Below are 19,051 nucleotides of genomic sequence, written 5' to 3'. Positions count from 1 at the left end.
CTCTGCAAGCAACTTTGTTAAAGAATTAGCTTCTTATGGGGAAAAGAGATAAAATAATGTTTCTTTGTCTCTTAGTCATGTACTGCTGCCTTTTGAAGTGGGAAGGTCCTCATAACAAATTTCTGAGTTAAGACATGTCCGTTAATTGCACAGTGCAAATCACCAGGATCCTTTTTACTTTTACCAGAACCATTAAAACATTTGTATAACTATCTTTATTTAACCTGAGGGATATCCTGCAGAGCCGTCAAGGAGATATAAGTACAAGCACTTCCTTCTTGCTATCATTGACCAGTCAAACCAGTTCAGCTGAAGGGATTTGGCTTAGTAAGCAGTCCTGCTGCTCCTGATGGCATCTGTAGAAAGGGTGAGTGAGCTGTAGAGCTTTATATGTCTTCATTATAGGGTGAAGTCTCTTCTTAAATTAAATGAAGCCGTCAGGCTTCATTAGCTCCGGGTTTTCTTGTTGTTATTATTCTAATGCAATTATCACTTTTCTTCAGTCAGCCTTCTGCTTGCCTACTTCCAAATAAACTCTTTCCATCTGGAGAGTATTTTGAGATGGGGAAGGTACAGTGAAGTAGTGGAGCTATTCTCAGCATTGTGTTCTTCCTCTCCTTTTCAACTACCTAGCATGCTATACATGGAAGTAGAAATAAACAAATACACAGCAACCATAAGAGGATCCTCTTCCCTCAAAAAAGATCATGCACAGGAAGAGTGTTGAGTGTCTGTCTAAGCATATGCAAAGGGAGAAAGGATCATGTATTGATACATAAATCCCTGCAGTTCTTTGCTTCAAAAAAGCAGCATTAAGAACTGAGGAATCACCCAGTCTGCTCTCACATGACAAGACATGTTTCTTCAGCAGGAAGTAGTTCTTGGGCATAATGAAATACCTGCTGACTGCAGGGAGTAAGAAAGGCTCAGTCACGATGGGTACATCTATTTGTGCATCCAAGCCCTGTGCAGAGATTCCCAAGCTGACAAGGTGCTTTGCTCAGGCTAATTAGCCCCGCTTCTCTCCTTACATCTTCTCTGGTTATGCTAATTAGACTGAGCAGGGTGCTGCCTGGCACTGGTGAGAGTGGAACAAGTGTGTCTGTGCAGCCTTGCCCTGCAGTGTACCCTCTGAATGCCTGAGCCTGCTCAGTGCAAACCCATGAGTCTGTGCCAGCGACTGTGCAGCCAGCACAGGTATTGCCTGCAGTTTTACTGTACGTGCTGTCAAGCATCACTCAGCCTTGGGTGGCTTGTTGGGACTGCAGTGAAGGTACTTAGTGGTAGGGAAGATCTCGAGCAGCTCATAGCCTGTAGCCTCGTTGCTCTCATAAAAACACATCCTGGTGGATGTCTTTGGTTCTGCTCTGTTGCATGGGAATGCATGTGAATGTTGCATTCTGTTGCATGTGAATAACTTTCCTGGTTGTGAAGGTGGTGGTGGTGAGGAAGTTGAGGGCATTGTGTGAGGGGACAGAAGTACCACGGCAGACAACGAGAAATGGTGAAACTCAGGAATAAAAGTGCAAAGGACTTCGACTTTCTGCTTTTTATCCTTTTTATATGTGCAGGGCTGGCACATTGAATTAGATCGTGAAACCTTGCTAATTAGCTGTTCTTTTCCCACTCCACCTCTCCGTTCTTCCTTCCCAGGATGAAGTGAGTGCAGGGATAGGTGACTTCCATAATTTGGTACTTTAACATTCAATTCCAGCTAAGTTTTCTATCAAATATTTTTTCAAAGACATTGAGTAAGCTTACAGAAAATCGGTTTTAAAAGAAACAATAAAAAAAGACCTTTTCAATCCAAAAATGACAACAAATCAAACTGTTTTCACTCATTATAGTAGAAGTGGCTTTTTACTCCCTGACTGTTCTTCATCTGACTGGCACTTTCCTGGGAGATGCGATTGAGAGCAAATGCGTATGTATACACACATGCACGCATCCCTATCTATATATACATTGATCTGAGAGAGCCTGGGAATGGAAAAGCAAGTGCAAAAACATATGCTGGGTTTGGCAAGTTGGTCCTTTTAGTTGCACAGTTTCCTGATTTTCTTCGTTTAAAAGGTGCGTTAATGTTCTGTGTATGATGTTCTGAAGTGTGATACTTGGATCTCGTCAAAAGATGGATGTTCATGTTTCATTCCATGTTGTGAAATAGTAGTCCTCAAAATATCATGTCAAGCCATGAATAAATAGCTGTGCTGTATTATTTTGGGGAGTTGCAGTTTCTAAGACAGTCAGTGTGATCTCAACCATTAAGTGAGTAGAAAGTGTTTTGGAAAACTAGAAAGAGCTTTGTTGACTGAAATGGCTGGGTCAGAGCTGAAAAGGAAGAGTTGGCTGTTTTAAAACATAGCAGACATTTTAGACATTCTTATCAAGATGCTTCAGTAAAGCAGTTGTGTGAAAGACTGATAAGGGAATCTGCAATAGCAGTCCTCATCATTTAAAGTGCCCAAACTTGGCACATTCTGTGGCAATGTAAAATAGCAATAAATATAAATCTCATGTTCTGGAATTCCCGGGTCTCCTTATTAGCAGATCAGTGTGTAAACACTGGCTCAGTGTGTCTAGTACTAGAGGGTTGTGTTTTGTTCCTGCAAACGGATGTGTGCTGGCTCTGCACCCCCTGGCGCATGTATTAGACAGAGTAGATTCAGAATGAGCTGTACTCCACATTTTCTAGAGGACGTCTGTTTTGTATAAACCACACATGAAATCAGTGTGTACATAATTTTTCACTGCAGTGCAGGTATTTCACCAGTTTTAAATCATGATTTAGTTAGTGGTTTCAGTCGAGCTGCCTAGTAAGAGCTTGCCAGGAGCATCATAACAGGACAACTCAGTCAGAATTCCAGATTTAATGCTGCTCCTTGGTCAGGTTGGGACTGGCAGCTTTCATTTGCTCCCAGATCTGCACCAATTAAGTGCATAAAAATGGTTTGAAAGAGCAGGGAGACCTTTGTTCACAGAAATTACTGCACTGAAATTTGAAGTGAGAAACAGCAGGGGAAAGGGCACTGGATTTCCAGTGGCAGGGGACAAATACCAGTGTTTGCACCCCATGGCCCCCATTGTAGACTTGAAGTAGCTGATTTTTCTCTTGCAAGCTTGAGCCCTAAGCCTGCTTGTTAACTTGTGCATGATTTTAAGGCTGTCTGGCATGTCAGGGCTGGAGCCTTGAAGCAGTAGGGAATGGTGTTTATCCTCGGTCAAAGAGGGAAGCCACCATGCCAACACAAACCCAGTTGTCTGATGAGACCAATGCTAAAGGTAACATGTAAAGCACTGGAGATTGCTTCTTTGGGAGAGCAATTGAAAGCAGGATAAATGGTCCTTAATTGAATTATAATTGTCATTTTAAGGCTTATGACAATGCACTTAAGCTCAATGAAGGCATTTCTATTTACATGTTCCTTCAAGACTTCAAAATGCTGCAAAGAGCACAACAAACTGTTTGATTGTGGTTGTGCAAAGCTGGCATTACCAGTGTAGCTGCAACTGAAATTGCACTCAGATGAGTTTGGTCTCGGTGCCTGTATTGTGCTGGAAAACCCAAGTGATTTGGTTTAGAAAAAAATTGTCATATTAAAGCGTCTCTTCTTTGTTTTATGGGGTTTTTTTTTGTACTTTCCATTTCTGTTTTGGCAAAGATGGTGTGGGGGATGTGGAGTTGCAGATTGATGATTGTTTGTCTGTAAACCGTCTTACTGGAACAGAGACTGTAGGAGGCTTTCTCATGGCTCTTAGTCAGACCACTGCCTTATCTAAACAGTGTGTGACCCTCAAAATGCTACGTGGCTCTAACGCAGCCTACCTGCCTGATCAGAGTGGATATGGACATGTTTGTAGCAGAGTGAGAGGAGCATTCATTTGGGCAACATTCCCATGTGTTCTTAAGTCTTTCCTTTCTGACAGAATCCTTTCTCTTGATTTATTTTAATCCAGTTTGAAGGTGGTCCAGGAAGTAGAATTTGATACCTCGATAGGGGAGGTCACAAAATGAGGGCAAGGCTATGTCCTGACATCACAACATGGTACTTCTTTTGATATTGCATTAATATGCAATAACTTGTAGTGGTAGCAATGCAGCAAATCAAAACACTGCAAAACCTTTCAGCTCAGGCAGCAATTGTCACCAGAAATGCAATTGCCTGTGGGGACCATCGGTCTTAAGACTAGTCATAGCAGCAGTGTGGGACAGTTTATGGAATACAGTTTGAGGCCTTTCCAGCCCATGGATGTCAGACAGGCTAGCAGCAGGTAAGAGACTCATGGCAGAGGTCAAGACTTCTTGGGCATTACTTGACTTCAGTTTTATGGTGGAATAGGAAAGAAGTTGTATCCTTGATCTTTACCTGAAAACAGTAAGGAGGAGATACAGGGAAGGATATGCAATTAGAGAAATAAACCAAAAATTTGTGTTGCACTTCCATATCACTTCCTGCAGTAAAAAGTAAATTCAATAATCGCAGTCTTCTTATTTTCTAATTTTTTTTTAGATTTACCTTATAATGATAGGAGCATTCTTCAGAATTAATTCTGATATGAATAATTTGAAACCTAAGGGATAAGATAAGGGATATTTTCAAAATAAATAAGGAATCATTTATGTTATTCTTGAACACCTACCAATTACTTTATGCTTTTACATGCAAAGGGAACAAAGGAAAATGGTAGAATTCAGCTTTGGGAAAGTTTGGTTTAATAGTGCTACACATGGCTGGATTTGAAGAGCAGAGGAAACATTATGGGTTTTTTAAGAGTGGAGCCCCCAGGAGTTTGAGAAGACACCTGATCAGAAAGCTGGAGTTTCAGATCCCACCTTCTCTCTTGTTCAGTCTTCTTTGGGATTCTGCTTTCGTTCTTAATTTATGCAATCACACAGTCATTTTTGTCTTATGTTACCTTTTCATTAAATGCATCTACAGTTTGAGTGCACTGAACCTGTTAGAGGCTGATATTGCCTTTTGGACAGAGAATTGCATTTCATGGTTTTTATATCTTTGTAACTTTTTCGTCTCTGTCCTGTCTGCAGTGGGAATAGTTGGTGTTTAGATATATATTAGCTTCTGCAGCCCTTTCCTCCTGTGCAGTTTGGGATGACTTCACTGGTAAGGCACTGACTTGCAGTCAAAAGACACAGTGGCAGAGCCAGGAGGAACAGTTATCTGATGGGTGACTTGAGACATGTCATGACCAGTCAGTGCTGCAGCCATAAAATGCAGATAGTGATAATGATATCACTCCTTGGTAAAACATTATGAAATGTTTTCATGAGTATTTCTACTCCAGAGCCTGGGTGTTTTTAGTCTGGATTCCAAGGACATGAGGTGTGTGTGGTGGTGATGATGCCTGTTTGTCCATCCCCATTTCTTTCCCCGCTCCGCTCCCCATAATGTTGTCCTGGCTACTTCCCACGAATTGCTGCAGGAAGCAAAAGTCTCAAAGGCAAACTCCTACAATTGTTTTTGTTGTTGCTAAATTCAACAGGCAGGGGAGGTAGGAGGCACGAGCTACTGCTGGCATTGAGGGGAAAGGGACAGGCAGGCTCTGCCCTTGGCAGCTCTCCTTGATTGGTGGCCGGCAGTGAGTGCCACCTCTGCATTCAGAGGACTGTGGCAGCCCTTGCCCAGGTGCCAGGCCAGCATGGCAGATGTGGAGCAAGGCTGCGTTGTTGAAGAACACCAGAGAGAAGATGGTGCAGAGATGGATAAATGCAGAGGGATAGCAGAGCACTAATCCTACTCTCATTTGGGAAGTGTTGTTAGAAGGGCTCTAGCTAAATTTGCTGTTCAAAATCCTGGAGGTGTTTTTGTTTCTGGCTGCTTGAAACATGACTTTCTCATGTTCCTGGGATGTTTTCACTCTTCTGTACGGTGCTGGGTTCCTCTGCCACAAGGAGCTCTGAATCTTCCCTAAAACTTTCGGCAAAGCTCTTGTGCTCCTTCCCCTTCAGGCTGTTCACATTTTACTTCTGCAGTGAATGCAAATTGAGAGCTACCCTCTTTCCTTGTAACTGTGAAACTTTTCCCCATGTACACCAAGTGCAAGAGCCTTCCTGTTCTCATGAAAAAAGTTCTCTCTTTGTCCTTAATATACATATTTAATGTCTGGCACTTTTCAATGACTTCTGAGTTTCTCCCTTGCACAGCTCTGTTTGTGCCTCTAGAGCGCTGGCCTTTTTCTGCACAAGCCCTCTCACTTACTTGGCACAGCACTCTAGTTTTGTATTGTTCTGTACATTGGAGGCAGCTACATGGTAGTAGTACATTCATAGGGATGCAAATTTATTATCTCTTGTTTAGTAACTCACTGGAGCACGTTTATCTTGTACGCTTGAGTGCTGTTTTTAAATAATACTGTATATACAATAGATAGATTTAAAGTTGACTAACCAAGAAAACATCCTCAAGGCTGAAAGAATCAGTGTGAAAGATATGCAAGAGTTGCAGGCTGGTTTTTAGCACTGCTTTGTGTCTGGCAGGTTGACGTACATGGCTGTAGCAGTTAGATGTCTCATTTATGCACCCAGATAAATCCAGGGGAGTTTAAAGCAATCAGATTAATCTTGTGCCCTGGAAGAACAAGTTTAGCCTTTGCAAGAGAGATTTCCTGATTGTTGGTGGTTTTTTTTTTTTTTAAATAAGGAATGTTTGCAGAAGCATCCTTTCACTGGGAAAAAAGGGACAGGTAAACAAGTAGCCAACTGACCACAGGCTCTGTGGCTTCTACAAAGGCAGTTACAGGAAGACCAAGACTCTTAAGCTACCTTCATTCAGATCAGTTGTTTTCAAAAATGTTAGTTTAGGTAGGTTAAGAGTTCAGTTGCTTTGAAATGGAAAAGCCATGACCAGGAAGGAACATGATTGGAAAAGTACTGTAGCTTAAAGTCAGCTTTCAAGTCTTCAAGTCTTTTTGTTGCCTTGATAGACTTAAGGTTAGGCTTTCAGCAAAGAAAGTCAAGATCAGATGTGTGTCGGAAATAATTTTCAGGGGTTATTTAAATGTGACATACTTCTTTGCCATTTTAATAAGAAACTCTTGTGTTGAACTTACTATTAGTGGTGTGGCTTTAGGTTTGTAGTCAAAGCCATTTTGGCTGTGCATTTGAGTACATAAATTTAACAAAAGGACTCTCTAAAGCAAAGAAGTCATAACGTGCGTGTGTATGTTTGTGTGGAGAGTGGAGGTTTCAGACAATGTGTACCTTGGCTTCCAAATCCACCTATCTTTGCAGTAATTTTGGATGGCAGTGTATAGTAGCCTGGACTGTTGTACAGTGAACAGACTAATTAGTCCAGGAAAGACACCTCTAACTTCTGGTTGAAAATCAAAGGCAGTTTGCAACCTGCAAATAGCGTCTGAATCTGTTTCAGATCTTTGTCTATTAGCTTGTCTATCATTATTTTTGCTTTATTTTCAAGTACTTCTTGTTTGCATTGAAGTAAGAGGTGCAGAAGACCTATTTGTGAGTGTCATGTCTGTTTTCCTGACAGGATGGGACAGGTCACTGCAATGCATTTTTAAGGTGTTTGCCTTACTAAGTTCCCAGTGTCCAGACCTCATGGCTTCCTCCACTTCCATCAAGGACTTGTTAAAAAGTCTTACAAGATTCAGCCAAATCTTCACTTTTAAAAAATTGCCTTAAGGTGTCTTAAATTGCCCAAGACTCCATGTTATATAATTCTGTCTAACTCACTTGTGATGTTGGATATAACACTAGGAGTGGAATCAGCAGTAATGGGATACTGGTAATCAACTGTTCCTTCATTGCATACTTGGAGATTCTCCTGAGAAGCTGCCCACATGATATGTCAAACACAAAGGCAGAAAAAATGTGCTCTGGACAGGCACTGAAACTCTGAGAAGTTTGGGTTTATCTGAAGCAATGTGACTGAGCCTTTTTTGTATTGGCTGATTGAAGTGCTGTTGCTGCACTTCAGAATTTCTGAAGGGCTCATTTCATCGCTCTGCCTTTAATTTCCTTCTACTGCTCTCAGTTCTTTCTTATTTTACTGTCAGTGCTATATGCTCTCGCAACACTAAGTATTCATTTCTTCCTTTTCATTTCCACAGTAGATGGTGTAGTCACATCCCACATGGCTCTGCCATCTGGAACAGCTTCCCTGACTCATATTACTTTCAAGTTTCAACTTTATCCTTGGCCTCTATGTGATAATCTTCCTTCTAATAAAACAATCACATCTTGTGCCCAGAGGCTTTCAGTTCTTCTCTGTTCAGTCTTCTTCCTCAAGACATGTAGCTCTTGCCTACCCTTTGATACACAACGTATAATGTGATCTGTACTTATGAGACATGAAAGACCTATTTTAGAGACACCTAATGCATAGTTGTGTCTAATTCTTCTTCAAGACAGCATTTCAGGGCACACTTACCTTTTTAACACCTTCCTGACCTTTTGATTGCAGTTGGCTTTACTGATTGAAAGTTAGGTACATGTCTAAGTACTGTGAATATAATAAAGCCTCAATTGTGAAACGTGGTTTTTTTATTTTAATTTTTTTAAAAATCAACTAAATCATGTTGCATAGTTGCATAGTCTGAAAATAATAAAAGATCCAACAGAGAAGATTTCATATCTGATACTACATCTCCTTAAGTCTCGTCTTGAAAAAATTAAACATGCTGTAAAATCAAACAAGAGTATAATTTTCAGACTGTTGACTCAAAACATTTTCTGCTGCACACCCAGGTTTTCAGTAGTTGACATAGTATGTAGTTTTTCCAAATTAAGGAAGTCTCATACTTTGTGGGATTCCATAGTACAACTGCTGAGCTGCAATACTTGCATGAAAAATGGCTCTTAGTTTATTGAGTGGGTGGACACAACTTGAAGTGCTACTGCTTTTCACCTAGTGGCTCCCTTGAAGCTTCCATGAGATGAGGGGAAGATACAGCTAATAGCTGCTGTGCTTGGGCACCACACAGTCCTGCCTTTGTTAGCAGTTCACTGACAGGAATTGCTGTAAGAGCAGTGGAGGGGCTCATCTGTGTGTTTTTGAGCACTAGATGTGATCTGTCTCAGACTCAGCGTGAGTTCATGGAAGATCTACTCTGACTTCTGTTCCAGATTGTGAGGCTTGGGTGTGGGACACCACAGACAACCACTCATTTCTGAAATAAATGAAAGCTCATTTGCAAGGTCCTACCCACTTGCCCCCATCCTTACCCCTTTCTCACTATTTGCTCCTTCTTTCCAGGCAGAAGGTCTGTCCAGAGGGGACACACAGGAGCACACATCCTTTCCAATTCATAGAAAGTGAGGAACAGGGAACAATGCTTGGCTTAATAATAGCTCTTTAAAGAGGCTCATTTAAAATCCAACTGGCACTGAAATTGGCCGTCCTTGGGGAGAATGCCTCACCATCAGTGTGTTTCCCACCAAAACCAAGAAGGGGCAATGCATTCCTGCTCACCTGTGGGAGTAAAACTGGAGTGTCTGAGTTGCATCTTAGGAAGTCACAAGGCAAAGTGGCTTAGGCCGCTGTTGCAGCCCACAAAAGCAAAGCTGCCAATTAATTTATTATAAGAACCTGCATGATGTCACCATGGCCTAACTTTGGGCAAATCACTACAAGGAAGAGAGTGGTAGCATAGCCTGCAGAGTGCTTGTGTATGCTTCTCAAGGGTTTTTTGTTTGTTTTCATTTGGTTTAGGTTTTTTTTTCACTTGGTTTGCTGTCCCTGCCTAAGCATACAGTTCCATTTCTTGCTGTTTCAATAATTCTCTCCTTGCTCTGGATCACTGGGAAATTATGCAGTAACTTCTCTTTTGCTTCTGGAGTGATGACACTGGCAGTGTTGTAACACGAGAACGTTTTTGAAACCTGAGTGTGGGCATATGATTGTCAAAGTTGAGGGGTTTAAATATAGAATTTGAACCACACTGTTTCCTTTATGAGAGATTTGCTTTGTCCTCCATAAAATGAGGAAAGTAACCAAAGACTGTGTGATGCTTAGACTCGCATGAATCTGTATTTTTTTGCCTCTCTTAAATGCTCAGTGAAGAACCTTCCTCTGGGTGGCAGTGGAAATACCAGTGCAAGTAGAAAAGATTCATGTGTTCCTTTTCCCATTCATCACAGCTCTTGGAGATTTTTGTGGAAAATTCACCCCTGAGGACCAAACTAAACTTAGATTATGGGATTAATCCAACCTGAAGCACTGTTTTGGGGAATTTCTGAAAAGTCCCTTGTTCCCAGTGAAATCTCTTTTTTACTCTGCTTCCTATTTTGCAGAAAGCATATTCCTCACACCAGCGTTGCCATGCTTGTCAGTTCAGCAAATGTTTCCTTGGCATTGCATTTGCTGTTTTTGAACCATGAAATGCTTTTAGGTAAAGTTATCATAATACAAACTGAAAATTGACAGGCTGAATAGTTGTGGTTAGTATGTGCTATAGTGGTGATGACATGGGAAAATATGTTGTTTTTCTCCAGATGACTGTTTGAGGTTAGTTCTAGACCATTTTGTTCATCATGTGCCAGCTAAAATTAAGAGAGTATGGCTTTGAAGTAAGCAGGTTAATTTGATTTTTTTTTTAAACCTGATAAAGGCCTGTTGTCACACAATAGATGTTGTTGTTATTTTGGGAATTAAAAAGAACAGAACAAGCCATTAAAAGAAATATAAGGCTAAAAGGACTAAATTCCCCCTTCCAAGAAGTTTGTCTCACTCCATAAACTAACCAAAAGTGTCTCACTCACAGTTCTGGCAAAGGCACAGTGTGGCGTGCAGGGCAAAAGTCGACAGTTCAGAAGCCTCTTCTTCAGCAGAAAGTGGCAGTGTGGAAGGGGGATGGGTAGCAGCAAGCAAAGCTGGTGCTTTCTGCTGGCGGCAGGAGCAGCATTTCACAGACCTGTTCCTTATGTCCCCTTCTGCTATTAACTCCTAGAGTGGTGCAGCATCCTGCCGGGGTGGCAGCTCAGCAGAGCCACGGGTGCCACCTCGCACGCTTCATCAGTGTGGGACAATCTACACGCACCACAAGGTGTCACAGTGCTGAGTCAAGCAGGCAGTGCCCCAAAGGACTACAGGAATACGTGCCCTGTTCATAAGATAGGAGCAGAAAAAGGAGCCATTAGGCAGGAGGGGATGTTTGATGTCTCCATATCTAATGAGAAAAACAAAGGTGACTCAAATGTCACTTTCTTCCCAGACACGTCTTTTTGGTGTGGGCTGTCAGTTCGTTTCAGGAGTGATATGCAAAAAACACTGAATTTGTGTGCGGCTATATCATAGATTCTTTTTCTTTCATCTGCCTCCGTGTCATTTTGTGTTGCAAGGTTGCAGCTGCATGTAAAAGGCTTGACATACTTAATTGAACCTTGAAACGGCTCCAATGAACTGCAGCAGAAAGAGAAGCAAAGTAGAAGGTTAGCAGAAGACTCATTAACCAAACTCACATTTTGAAATAAACTCCTGCAGTTCTGGAAAAGACCTAACTCCATCTGCTACACCAGTGTGTGAGTTTGGTTTAAATTTGTTCCAAGGTCTTTGTAGTGTTTGGGCACGGAAAGACAAGTTACTTGTGGAGGAGCAGCAGCTTTAGAGGTGAGTGTGCTTGCTTTCACTCCAGCTGAAAGGCAGGCCTAAAATAAGGCTGTTAGGACAGTCCATTCAAGTGAATTTCTTTATGATGTTCCTATTTTTTCTTTGCTTATGTCTAATCTTAGCTCTTTTGGGGGTGTGAGGAAGACTGAGGAGTGGAGTGTGTTTGCTGACAATCTCCCCTTCTCCTGAGCTGAGAGGCCTCAGGGGGAAGGGGAGAAAGCTAGACCATGCTGACTTTAGCCCCAGCAACCACTAAGGGCATACTGTATGGATGGCTTGTTTCTAAAACACTGCCAAAGAGCCAGAGGAGGAGATGGTCTTCTAATTCTGACAGTGTTCTAATGACTCCTGAAGGCACCATTCCCTTTCTCAGCAATTCTTTTTTCACTCCTTTGTATACTTGGTACTGGCCAATACTCTGAGTAGTTTAATTTTAAGGCCCAACTCAGAGAAGCTCCCATTTTCTCTACTTCTGATGAATTATCATAAAATATTTGAATCTGTTTCACTTAACATGATGATAGCATATTGATTAATATGATAATGTAGTCTGAGCAGTACACTTGTTCAATGAGGTTAAGCATATCAAATAAAAATAAAAAGGCCAACTTAGACAAGTACAGTCAGTTGTTATGATCATCCAAATGGTGACCTTTCAGGCTTGGCATTTGTGCATCCAGAAGTGAAGGCAGGTGGAACAGCTAGCTGCTTCTCTCAGGCAGATATCCTTCAAAGGGTACTTCAAAGTTCACTGCAAGGAAAAAATGTGTTGTTGCACATTGTGTATCTAAAATAAGAGGTGAGATTTTGGCAATTCCCTGGATCAGTTACTGACACGTATCTTTTTTCTTTTCCGAGGCTTTTTACCCCACATGGGATTTTTTTTATTCATTGGATGAGAGTCCTATTTATAAGATAGAAGCAAGCAAACACAGCAGTAGATAAGAGGACTTGCTTGTGTTGATGTGCCTAATAGTGAAAACCAAAGTGACTCAACAATTGCTTTCTTCAGAAATAGGAATATTTTTGGTGAGGGCTGCCAGTGCATGGGGTAGGATGTGGTGGCTTAATGCACCTACATCACTTGTGCCTTTTATTTCCATGGCCTTGCTCCCTGTCTTCGGGGCAAATACTTGCATAAGAGTTTGGTCAAACCACTACCCAGGGACGGGGCATTTTCCTCAAAATTGTGCTGGGAGGAAATTCATGCACACGCAGTGGGATGCCAAGCACAGTGGGATTCCCATCCTGACTGGGGCCTCTGGGCACAATGCTGTCATAAATTTTAAGTAATAATAATACCGTAAAAAGTTAAATAAATGTGTCAAGTTAATTTTATGCTCCCCTCCCCTCAGGCAAATTAGCGTAAATTGAATTTTCTAATAATTAGTCCAAGGAGTTATCACCGAATGGATATACCTGTTTTCTGTGACTTGTGCTAATACATGGATGACAGATTCTGCAAGGAGCAGAAAGGCTCCCAGACTGACCTGTCAGGATCAGCTCCAGTTGTACAGATACTGTATAACTGCATTTGCCATTAATTGGGTTAGTTATAGGCTACATGTGTATTGCCATACAGTTCAGATTTCGGTCACTTACATTTAGAGCCTTACAAAATAATACATTGAACTGTGTGCACTGGGCTTGTTAAACTGTTGTAATAAAGCATTTTACAATTCTAGGCAGCCCTTCCCAAACGTATTGTAGAGCCTATTAACAAACACCTGTCAGGTTCAATTGAAATGTCTGAGTGGTCTGATCTACAGCGTCTGCTGCCGTGGCAGAGAAAGCAGGGCTTGCACAGCCACACCAAGCAGTGTGCCCAGAGATGGGGTATTTGGGAGCTCAAAAGGGGAGCTTCAAAAGAGCTCTCAGCTTGCCTTTCAGCCTGGTGGATTTTGGTAGTAAGTAGTGAGGAAAAAAGAAGGAAAAAATAGGTATGTGTAAGGCAAAGAAGCTCTCCGTTCCCTGTCACTCGGCTGTGACATCAGTCTCAGAGCATTTCAAGCTTTTCATTCTCTTGCTTTTTTCTCCATTTTTTCAAGTGAGAATACAGAAGTGTAAACAGATCTTTTTCTCTGCTGCTGACTTTAATGAGGGCTGGCCCCTGCTACACGTGTGAAAATTTCTTGGCTAGAAGGATCTAATGTTCGTTCTACCGTAGCTTTGGAGATGAAGTCCAAACTCCCTATTTGCTTCTCTTGACAGAGTGCTACTTAGATGTGTTTGCTTCCAGAGACTGAGCTTACAAAAGAGGAGAGAGGGAAAATTAGCCCAATAGCATCTCAGAAATGTTTGCGGAGGGTTATTTGTTTTGTGTTCGGGGATTTTCTCCTTCTCTTTTTTTTTCTTTCTTTTTTTTTTTTTTTTTTTTTTTGAAATCATGAACGCGGAATCCAAGGAGGCTCAGCAATCAGCGTGTTTGAATGCCAGCCAAGACACTAAACTGGCAGCCATCCATTCTGATATCAGTGTGAGTGAAATGTGTACTCAGTAACTGGATTCAGGCCCTTCATAGTTTGCAAGCAAATAGTTCTGCTTTTGCAGATCAGATAAAACGCAGAAAAAGCTGTGCAGCTCTCATATGTAAGAGAGGAGGAGAGTCTGCACCTTTGAAAAGGGGCATTAACATTTCTGTGTCCCAGTAAAAGTTCTGTGCCTTATGTCATCAAGTTGAAGGCTATGTTCTATTTTCAAAAGGCATTTAATTATCTCTTTTAATGTTTTAACCACTAAGTCTGCCTTGCATAAAAGCTGTGAGTACCTCACACTGGTAATAAGCTGTAGGAAAGTGAAGTAAATTGGCATTTTGCAAAAAAGGTTGTACAAACCCAATGGAAAGCTATGCAAATCAGCTATGATACAGCCAAATTTGCATTTTGTCTTGGTTTTAGTGATGATATGCACAGCATGACTTTGGCAGGCTTGCCTCTTGGGATGATGCATGCACTGGTGGTATGACCCTGTAGGGTCAATTTAACAAGTATAATGTTGTGATTTTCCATGCAGTTTCTTTGAACCACCAAGTAATGTGCAGCAATAAATAGTGTCAGAGGAAATCGATTTTTAAGAGTAAATGCATTCAGTAGGAGGAAGAAGTGTTATACAAATCTTTCACTTTGCCAGAAGAACATTGGCAGTTTTGTTTGGTGCTGCTCAGCTTTCCAGAGTAACTCCCTTCTGCTGTCTTGCTTCATTCTTTGTTACTCTTTGCTTGAGGAAATGTCAGGACTTGGAGGTGACACAGAGTTCTTGTGCTCAGATCATTAGAGCAATATACGGGGGAGGGCAGCATGCTGCAGGCAGCTGACGGTGCAGTTTCGCAGCCTTTGCGTTCACTGAACCAATAGTAGCTCTTAAGACCTGTTGTTCTGCCCAGCTCAGAAGGAAGGTGGGAGCATGCTTGAGGTTTCTGGTGATATTAAAACTGTTCTGGGGGGGATGATGTGCAGGCTCTTGGTGCCCTTTGCAGTCTGTTTCATGTTGGGAGAGACATGCAAGCTTTTTAGGTGTTGCAGTAAGGTACCTCTGGAATTACCTTACCTGCCTTTTTCCTCAGGTAAGTTTTGGTTGACTTCAGGAATTCTTCTCCTGTGTCAAACTGAAAAAAACAACTAAAACCCTAAATGAAATTAATTGGAATTTTTGGCATTGGCGTTCACATGCTGCATGCTCTCTCCAGCCAGCTATTTGAACACAAACTTTTTATCTTTTCTGCTGTGGAAATGGACCAAATTAAAAATTCTGTACAGGCTTTATTTGTCACAAGAGTGAATTTGCTGCAGCATCCCTTCCCAGTTGTTTGGAGTTGTGTAACAGTTCCATCCTGAGGGGTGCTGGGCACCCAAAAGAAGTGCAGGGTATTTTGATTTCCTGTGCCATGCCCCTGCATTGCTTAAAGTGAATGAAATGTCAGCCTTTAACCTGCAGTAAGGTTTGGGCTGGAGTCCTACCAGGGCTGCTCAGGAGCTGCCTGATAGAAATATCTCTCTTTAATGCAGTATGTAAGCAGCATTTCTTCTTATGGCAGGGCTTGAGCTGGAGTTGGCTATGTTTTGGTCAAAGCACCTGGTAAAAGGTTGTCCCTAATTCAAGCACAACCTTAAGTAGTCTCTTCCTGTGACCTCAGTGCTCTGTTAGTTTGCCTTTCAGAAGAAGAAGGGAGTTTGGCTGCTTTCAAATAAAGTCTGCCAAAAAAAGAAAAAAAAAAAAAGAAAAACCCAACCAACCAAAAACCCCAAAAGCCCAGCAAGCATCTTCTTTTTCTCTTTTTTTTCCCTTGGCTTCTCTATAAATAGTCAAAACATTTTTCAGAGCAAGTTTAGTTAATGTTTTGCAATGGTGAGTGAACGCTGGGATGCTCCAATATGTTTCATGCTCCTGAATCTCCGAAGATTCTTGAGTGTAATTTAATTTACATTTTTAAATGAGAGGAAGAAAGAGTGCTGTGAAGTCCTATCTGAATTTGGTCATTGACTTTATGAGGAGTCCTTTGAGTGCATTTGGGAACAGTTTGGCTACATAGGATACACATTGAAAGTTTTCTTTTCTTATCCTTACCACATAGACAATCACGTCATTCTTGAAACTAATGCTGCTTTTGCTGTCCACATGCAAGAAATTATGTGAACATCTGTGTAAGCTGCAACACAGAAGAAGACGAATTCTTGGTAGCAGAACTCTTTCATACCCCTGTCTGCACAGGGTCTATGTGCAGCCGTCACCCTTGTTCTCGCACCACACGCTGTCAGTTTCATGTTCCACCACTTCACTAATAACAGCTAATAGAGGGTTATCTTGTTGATTTTATCTTTTTTTTTCTCTCTCTCTCTCTCTCTCTCTCTCTTTTTTCAAGCAGCAAATGTATAGTTTCATTTTGGTAGCTGGTTTTCTCGAGCAAATGGTATCAGACTCGTGTGGGATTTTGTGAGTCATTAGCAGAAATACTGCAGTGGGTGGACTAACCCCTTCAAAGAGTGTTTCCGGGGTGGCAAGGTGCAGGGAAAATAGGGTCATGCCTGTGATTTTTTTTTTTTTTTTTGCATGCACCTTTGGGCATACCCTCTGCAGGGGTGATATCCTTGTTCCATTGGCAGCTGTTGCTGTTTTTTACTGACACTAGAAGGAAGAAAGGTAATGCTGCTCAGAGCGTTTCTCACAGCTGTCCCTGTGTGACAGGATACTGCAGCACAAAACACGTGTTTTGGTTGCAGGGCTGTGTGACACAAGCCTGTGGTGTGAGAAGCCGGGACAGCAACACTTGCAGAAAGCACCCAGAAGAGCACACTTGGTGTCTGTGCTTTAGGTGTCAAGGCTTTAGAATCAGCTTTACTGGCTGGGTTTGTTTCAGTTGAAGATATCAACGCTTCTTCCGAAAGTGTTACTGCCTCTCCACCTACAAAATGTAGCCCTGCTTCCATCCCAAACCTTGTTGGAGAACGCTTTCCTTAAAGTAGGTGCTGTCCCCTCACTTTTAATGGCACAGCCCAGCCCTGTGTATCTGGGCTGTCACCATCAGTCTGGTCTCATTGGAGCAACACATATTCCCAGGAACAGCCCGTGAGTGAGACACTTTTAGAAACATTTGTTGGCCTCATTATGTGTGCAGATTTCTTGTCAAGGAAACCATTCAGGAATAACGTGCAAGACTTTTTCAGAGTCCTGCTGCCTCCCTAACAGAATTACAGGTCTTCAGAGGCCAGCACTAGGCCTGAGCATGTGCTGCTGGGACCCAGAGCACATGGCTTTGTATTAGAACATCACACTGCCAATGTGTTTTCTGTCTGATGAGGTACTAAGGAGATGTGCACGTGTTTGATGTGCTTCATCCAAAATTTAGCAGAGAAATTTCTTATCAGAAGCACATTTGTGTTGGGTAGGGGTTTTCCTGTTAAGTCCTAAAGTATCATCCTGTCCTGTGCACTAAAAAAAAAATTTCCCTTTCCAAGAGACAATCTAAGAGACAATGTGAGAATAATGAAGTTGGAGAGAGGTTGAAGGGGAGCAGCAGAGATCCCTCTCCTTCCGGTGTCCAGTTAATGCTTCTGTTGGAGTGTAGTGCAGTGCTCTGACATGCAGCAAAACTCTGCTTTTATGAGTGATAGCTTGTTGGGCCTATTGCACTCCTAAGCATAATCTATGACAAATAAATATGCGATGGCCTTCTCTGGTTCTTCTTATTGCTTGGCTGCTCTTTCTGCTTCCTCAGTTTGAGAATGTAAAAAAAAAATGAGTAATGTTATTTCAGGCCAGCTCCTGAAGCTTAGAGGAGCCATGGGAAGAGCAGGGTATGTGTAGGTGGCTGCTCTCTCATCTTCCTATGTGAATCCAAAGTGCAGCTTTCTCCTTGAAATTCACCCAGGTGGGCAGTGCTGGCCCCTTGGCTGTTCTCTCTGGACAGAGCTGCACTGATGGCTGCAGAGCTGTAAGGAGCACTGTAAGGAGTAGTGAGCTGGCTCTCGGTGCTGATGAGCCAGGGCAGAGCACCTGGCCAGCATCTCAGCTGCCTCCTCCTGAGCAAGGTGGGCCAACTACAGCCCTTTGTCTGATGCGTGCATGCCCATAAAGAGCTTATTTTATTAGGTTACAGAGTATCTAATTGTGCTGTACTGCTATCCCCACAAAGCATAGCAGCTGTAGCTGTAGGTCCAGACTGAAGCAAGGGAAGGAGGCGATCCCGGTGGTGAGATGGATTCTCCCCTCCACGTTTGGGCAGATGTCATCCCATGTACAGATCTCCCACGTGAATCATGTCAAGCAGCTGCCTGGTGTAAGACCAGACTCTCTTACCCCTACGCCACCCTTGTAGCACCTTTATGCTTCTGGCAGGTCATTCGTGCTGTGGGAAGGGCAGGGCGGGAGTGCAAGGCAGATCCTGTAGCAGGCTGCAGAGGGAAGGTGGTAGATACACACTTGTACATTTGTATTGGTAGATAGATATTTGTACAGCTCCCACTCCCGCATGCTCGATGAGAGGAGCTGAGACACAGCACGAGGAGGCACAGAAGGAGCATCTCCTTGGTGTGCTGCTGCAGCTCGATGGCTTTGGCTGCTTCACCACGTCAGGTTTCTCTGTGGCTGCACCCAGCGGCAATGGCTGGGCAGCAGTTCTGGCATTTCTCCCCTGCCTTGATGTGAGTGGCAGCAAGATGTGGCTGCTGTGGATGGGTGGAGGGAACAGCTGCCAGTCTGCAAAGATTAAAAACTCATTTTCAACGAGCTGCTGGAGCAGGTGTGGGGATTAGCCTGCCATGGCATGGCCATGAAGCGAGCTTGGCTGCAGTCTGCTGGGGCTCCTGTGGGTGAGGAGGAGGTGGTGATTGCCTGCATGCCTGTGCCTAAGATTTGGGAACAGTGTTTGCAAACTGAAGATCGATGGGATAAATCCTCCAGTGCCACCCTAGTTGTGGAGAGCTTGCACACTGAGGTCTGGGGCAGCACCAGCTCTGAGATTGTGGTGGCAG

At 42.6% G+C, this 19,051-nt stretch overlaps 1 protein-coding gene across 22 annotated transcripts in view; it reads left to right on the top strand.

Annotated features, from left to right (window-relative positions):
• Positions 1-19,051, top strand: part of ATXN1 (ataxin 1) — a 369,363-nt gene that overhangs the window by 284,454 nt on the left and 65,858 nt on the right. The gene's annotated exons all lie outside the window — the stretch shown is intronic.

Source organism: Sturnus vulgaris, chromosome 1, assembly GCF_052056855.1.
Source record: "Sturnus vulgaris isolate bStuVul1 chromosome 1, bStuVul1.hap1, whole genome shotgun sequence".
Taxonomy (NCBI): domain Eukaryota; kingdom Metazoa; phylum Chordata; class Aves; order Passeriformes; family Sturnidae; genus Sturnus; species Sturnus vulgaris.
Note: the sequence above shows the minus strand (reverse complement) of the source record. Positions and strands in the feature narration are given on the sequence as shown.